At 43.7% G+C, this 6,000-nt stretch overlaps 1 protein-coding gene across 1 annotated transcript in view; it reads left to right on the top strand.

Moving 5' to 3' along the window:
- The first annotated feature begins 5,025 nt into the window (after positions 1–5,025).
- The window catches only part of LOC115122736 (RING finger protein 44-like), a 49,347-nt gene continuing 48,372 nt past the window's right edge, over positions 5,026–6,000 (top strand). Inside the window, 1 exon segment of the mRNA XM_065016702.1 lies at positions 5,026–5,307. The gene's annotated coding sequence lies outside the window, so the exon portion shown is untranslated.

Raw genomic sequence — 6,000 nt, 5'->3', positions numbered from 1 at the left:
GACAATGCAGTAATAACCAACAAGTAATCTAACTAACAATTCCAAAACTACTGTCTTATACACAGTGTAAGGGGATAAGGAATATGTACATAAAGATATATGAATGAGTGATGGTACAGAGCGGCATAGGCAAGATACAGTAGATGGTATCGAGTACAGTATATACATATGAGATGAGTATGTAAACAAAGTGGCATAGTTAAAGTGACTAGTGATACATGTATTACATAAAGATGCAGTAGATGATATAGAGTACAGTATATACGTATACATATGAGATGAATAATGTAGGGTATGTAAACATTATATTAGGTAGCATTGTTTAAAGTGGCTAGTGATATATTTTACTGTTTGGTGTAAAATGTTTGACCAACCTTAGCTTGGCTTCAGCGACACTACTGTCGTCCTCGATTCGTGGAAACAGGAGTCTCATAACATGTCTGTATCCAGGTACAGGGGGGTCCGTTTGAATTTTAAAAAAATGCTGTTAAAAAAAAAAAAAATGTTGCTCCATGAAGTAATCCAACAACGTGTACGCCGCCATCTTGTCTATTTCAAGTCTTCTCTCAAGTCTAGATCTATCTGTGATTAATTAGTTATGTGCAGCATCATAGCCTGATGTTAACTAGCAGGCTGTGCCAACATGACTAACCTAGCAGGCTGTGCCAACATGACTAACCTAGCAGGCTGTGCTAACATGACTAACCTACTAGCAGGCTGTGCCAACATGACTAACCCTAGCAGGCTGTGCTAACATGACTAACCCTAGCAGGCTGTGCTAACATGACTAACCCTAGCAGGCTGTGCTAACATGACTAACCCTAGCAGGCTGTGCCAACATGACTAACCCTAGCAGGCTGTGCCAACATGACTAACCCTAGCAGGCTGTGCTAACATGACTAACCCTAGCAGGCTGTGCTAACATGACTAACCCTAGCAGGCTGTGCTAACATGACTAACCCTAGCAGGCTGTGCTAACATGACTAACCCTAGCAGGCTGTGCTAACATGACTAACCCTAGCAGGCTGTGCTAACATGACTAACCTAGCAGGCTGTGCTAACATGACTAACCTAGCAGGCTGTGCTAACATGACTAACCCTGGCAGGCTGTGCGAACATGACTAACCCTAGCAGGCTGTGCTAACATGACTAACCCTAGCAGGCTGTGCTAACATGACTAACCTAGCAGGCTGTGCTAACATGACTAACCCTAGCAGGCTGTGCTAACATGACTAACCCTAGCAGGCTGTGCTAACATGACTAACCCTAGCAGGCTGTGCTAACATGACTAACCCTAGCAGGCTGTGCTAACATGACTAACCCTAGCAGGCTGTGCTAACATGACTAACCCTAGCAGGCTGTGCTAACATGACTAACCCTAGCAGGCTGTGCTAACATGACTAACCCTAGCAGGCTGTGCTAACATGACTAACCCTAGCAGGCTGTGCTAACATGACTAACCCTAGCAGGCTGTGCTAACATGACTAACCCTAGCAGGCTGTGCTAACATGACTAACCCTAGCAGGCTGTGCTAACATGACTAACCCTAGCAGGCTGTGCTAACATGACTAACCCTAGCAGGCTGTGCTAACATGACTAACCCTAGCAGGCTGTGCTAACATGACTAACCCTAGCAGGCTGTGCTAACATGACTAACCCAGCAGGCTGTGCTAACATGACTAACCTAGCAGGCTGTGCTAACATGACTAACCTAGCAGGCTGTGCTAACATGACTAACCCTAGCAGGCTGTGCTAACATGACTAACCCTAGCAGGCTGTGCTAACATGACTAACCCTAGCAGGCTGTGCTAACATGACTAACCTAGCAGGCTGTGCTAACATGACTAACTAACTAACATGGGAAGGCAGAGGGGAGGCTATATTGGTCTGATTACTAAATACCCACTGCACTACTTAAAAATAAAAATAAAGTATTTATATTCAGGTTTTTCAGACTTCCTGCGGCTATGGTTACATGCTACCTCAATACTATTGAGTGGTATTCATTAGGCACCAAACGGACACTTGACAGGTGTGGCATATCAAGAATCAGATTAAACAGTATGATCATTACACAGGTGCACCTTGTGCTGGGACAAAACGCCACTAAAATGTGCAGCTTTGTCACACAACACAATGCCACAGATCAAATCAAATTAATTTATATAGCCCTTCGTACATCAGCTGATATCTCAAAGTGCTGTACAGAAACCCAGCCTAAAACCCCAAACAGTAAGCAATACAGGTGTTGAAGCAAGGTGGCTAGGAAAAACTCCCTAGAAAGGCCAAAACCTAGGAACAAACCTAGAGAGGAACCAGGCTATGTGGGGTGGCCAGTCCTCTTCTGGCTGTGCCGGGTGGAGATTATAACAGAACATGGCCAAGATGTTCAAATGTTCATAAATGACCAGCATGGTCAAATAATAGGTCTGGGACAGGTAGCACGTCTGGTGAACAGGTCAGGATTCCATAGCCGCAAGCAGAACAGTTGAAACTGGAGCAGCAGCATGGCCAGATGGACTGGGGACAGCAAGGAGTCATCATGCCAGGTAGTCCTGAGGCATGGTCCTAGGGCTCAGGTCCTCTGAGAGAGAGAGAAAGAAAGAGAGAATTAGAGAGAGCATACCTAAATTCACACAGGACACCGGATAAGACAGGAGAAGTACTCCAGATATAACAAACTGACCCTAGCCCCCGACACATAAACTACTGCAGCATAAATACTGGAGGCTGAGACAGGAGGGGTCAGGAGACACTGTGGCCCCATCTGATGATACCCCCGGACAGGGCCAAACAGGAAGGATATAACCCCATCCACTTTGCCAAAGCACAGCCCCCACACCACTAGAGGGATATCTTCAACCACCAACTTACCATCCTGAGACAAGGCCGAGTATAGCCCACAAAGATCTCCGCCACGGCACAACCCAAAGGGGGGCGCCAACCCAGACAGGAAGATCACATCAGTGACTCAACCCACTCAAGTGACGCACCCCTCCTAGGGACGGTATGAAAGCGCACCAGTAAGCCAGTGACTCAGCCCCTGTAATAGGGTTAGAGGCAGAGAATCCCAGTGGAAAGAGGGGAACCGGCCAGGCAGAGACAGCAAGGGTGGTTCGTTGCTCCAGAGCCTTTCCGTTCACCTTCACACTCCTGGGCCAGACTACACTCAATGATATGACCCACTGAAGAGATGAGTCTTCAGTAAATACTTAAAGGTGGAGACTGAGTTTGCGTCTCTCACATGGGTAGGCAGACCGTTCCATAAAGATGGAGCTCTATAGGAGAAAGCCCTGCCTCCAGCTGTTTGCTTAGAAATTCTAGGGACAATTAGGAGGCTTGCGTCTTGTGACCGTAGCGTACGTGTAGGTATGTACGGCAGGACCAAATCAGAGAGATAGGTAGGAGCAAGCCCATGTAATGCTTTATCGGTTAGCAGTAAAACCTTGAAATCAGCCCTTGCCTTGACAGGAAGCCAGTGTAGGGAGGCTAGCACTGGAGTAATATGATCACATTTTTTGGTTCTAGTCAGGATTCTAGCAGCCGTATTTAGCACTAACTGAAGTTTATTTAGTGCTTTATCCAGGTAGCCGGAAGGTAGAGCATTGCAGTAGTCTAACCTAGAAGTAACAAAAGCATGGATACATTTTTCTGCATCATTTTTGAACAGAATGTTTCTGATTTTTCAGATGTCTCAAGTTTTGAGTGTGAGTGAAATTGGCATGCTGACTGCAGAAATGTCCACCAGAACTGTTGCCAGATAATTTAATTGTAATTTCTCTACCATTAGCCACCTTCATCGTTTTAGAGAACTTGGCAGTACGTCCAACCTGCTTCACAACCGCAGATCATGTGGGCGAGTGGTTTGCTGATTTCAATGTTGTGAACAGAATGCCTCATGGTGGCGGTGGGGTTATGTAATGGGCTGGCAGGCAGGCATAAGCTACGGTCAACGAACACTTGCATTTCATTGATGGCAATTTTGAGTGCACAAAAATACCGTGACTCAATCCCGAGGCCCATTTTTTTAAAGGTACCTGTGATCAACATATGCATATTTGTATTCCCAGTCATGTTAAATCCAAAGATTAGGGTCTCGTGAATTTATTTCAATTGACTGATTTCCTCATATGAATTGTAACTCAGTCAAATCAATGAAATTGTTGCCTATTGCGTTTATATATTTGTTCAGTATATTTTAGATCTGTTTTTTTTGGGGGGGGGACCAATCACTATACTTTCAAATCACTAAAACCAGATAGAAACGGTGGAGAAGTGAGAATCAACCTACATTTAGTGTTTCTTGTCCGGACCGAGTGGCGCTATGCTAGAGGCGTCACTACAGACCCGGGTTCGATCCTGGGCTTTATCACAACCAGCCGTGATCGGGAGTCTCATAGGGCGGTGCACAATTGGCCCAGCGTCGTCCGGGTTAGGGGAGGGTTCGGCCGTCATTGTAAATAAGAATTTGGTCTTCACTGACTTGCCTGGTTAAATGAATAACAATAATCACCAAAATGGAAGCTAGACAGTCAGGGAGCATGGTAAATTCCCAAAACAATGGATAGAGGACATTCAGTGTAGTCCTCCAGACCTTTAGAAGACCAAATGCGCCACAGGGGCAAAATGAGTTTGACAACGCTGGTTCTAGTCCTTACAAGCTGTGCTTGGTTGAGTTGCTTCATCTGTTCAGCATCAAAGCTGTATCTGTGTCGGGTCTGTATGGTTTCTTGATTTGATTGCATTTGTGATCACGGATTCACATCCTCACGGGATGTATGTAGATATAAATAATAATTGGTTTCAGGCACGTCTGTTGTTTGTGATTTGGTGTTTTTAACACTAGCGCAGGAGAGAGGTGTGGCTTCATCAAAAACAACTAACTACAACCTTTTCTTATTGAATGTTACCAATACATTTATCGGAAATTAATAATTCTAAACTAAGTAGTTTTATTCTAGTTTATATGTATAAATAAAACATGTTTCTATATTATATATATATATAACATTTGCTATTTTATATATATATATAGAAACATTATTTGATATATTTTATTTCTTTAGAATGATGGATGGACTATGCAAATAGCCTATATGTACTAGCATAACAACACAGCCAACGTTAACCAGGAGGCAGCTCGCTAAGCTAAAGAGATCTATCTGCCCTTTTGTCGTCGCAGCTGAAACGTCAGACACCAAGGGCACCTGTCAAACTTGAAAACGACTCTGCATTTGCACTCCCCACCTCCATAGCTAACAACCTCAGGTCGTGCATTCCTCGTCTTTCGACTTGAGACTAAAGCAAGTAAGCTAAAGATGTCTAGCTAGTTCTGCATGCTCAGTTAGCTAAAAGGAAAACATGATTAGCTAACCTGGCTACAGTTACCTAGCTCGCTAATCATGTGTTCCTTTTATGCATTTAGCTATTGATGATAGCTAGGATATTTGTGAAATATGAATTGAAAAGCTTGAGATTATTTTGTGCATGTGTTGCGCACTGTAAAACTGTGGTTGACGGTGGATGGCTACCTCCTTGGCTTATAACGGCTAGCTAGCTCCTGTGTCCATTGCAAGCAATGCCTTTGTGCTTTTTGAGGCTAAATGCGTTAGCATCATGGAATATCAGCAATGCAATTTGAAACTAAAATAGAAGTGTAACGTTAGATGCTTTATCGTTGCTGCCTGTCTTATTGAAGTGTGAAACAAATCTATTATTGCTACTTATTTAGCAAGCTAACATCTCGTCCTTTGTTGTTGCTTTGTTTCTCTCTGAGCACATGGCTTTCCTTGTTTTTGTTTCAGTTAGATACAGCGCCCCCTATTTACAAACTGATGATGTCAAATAGTCCAACATTTCTTTGGCTGCGTTTTATACCGACAGTCCAATTACTTTTTTGTTACTAATTGGTCTTTTGACTAATCGTATAAGCTCTTAAAAAGATCTGGTGTGAAAAAGTCGGACTTGGTCAAAGGACCATTCAGTGGAAGAAATATCCGA

This window comes from Oncorhynchus nerka, unplaced genomic scaffold, assembly GCF_034236695.1.
Source record: "Oncorhynchus nerka isolate Pitt River unplaced genomic scaffold, Oner_Uvic_2.0 unplaced_scaffold_898, whole genome shotgun sequence".
Classification (NCBI taxonomy): Eukaryota; Metazoa; Chordata; class Actinopteri; order Salmoniformes; family Salmonidae; genus Oncorhynchus; species Oncorhynchus nerka.
The sequence above is the reverse complement of the archived record's forward strand: the minus strand, read 5'-3'. Positions and strand labels throughout refer to the sequence as shown.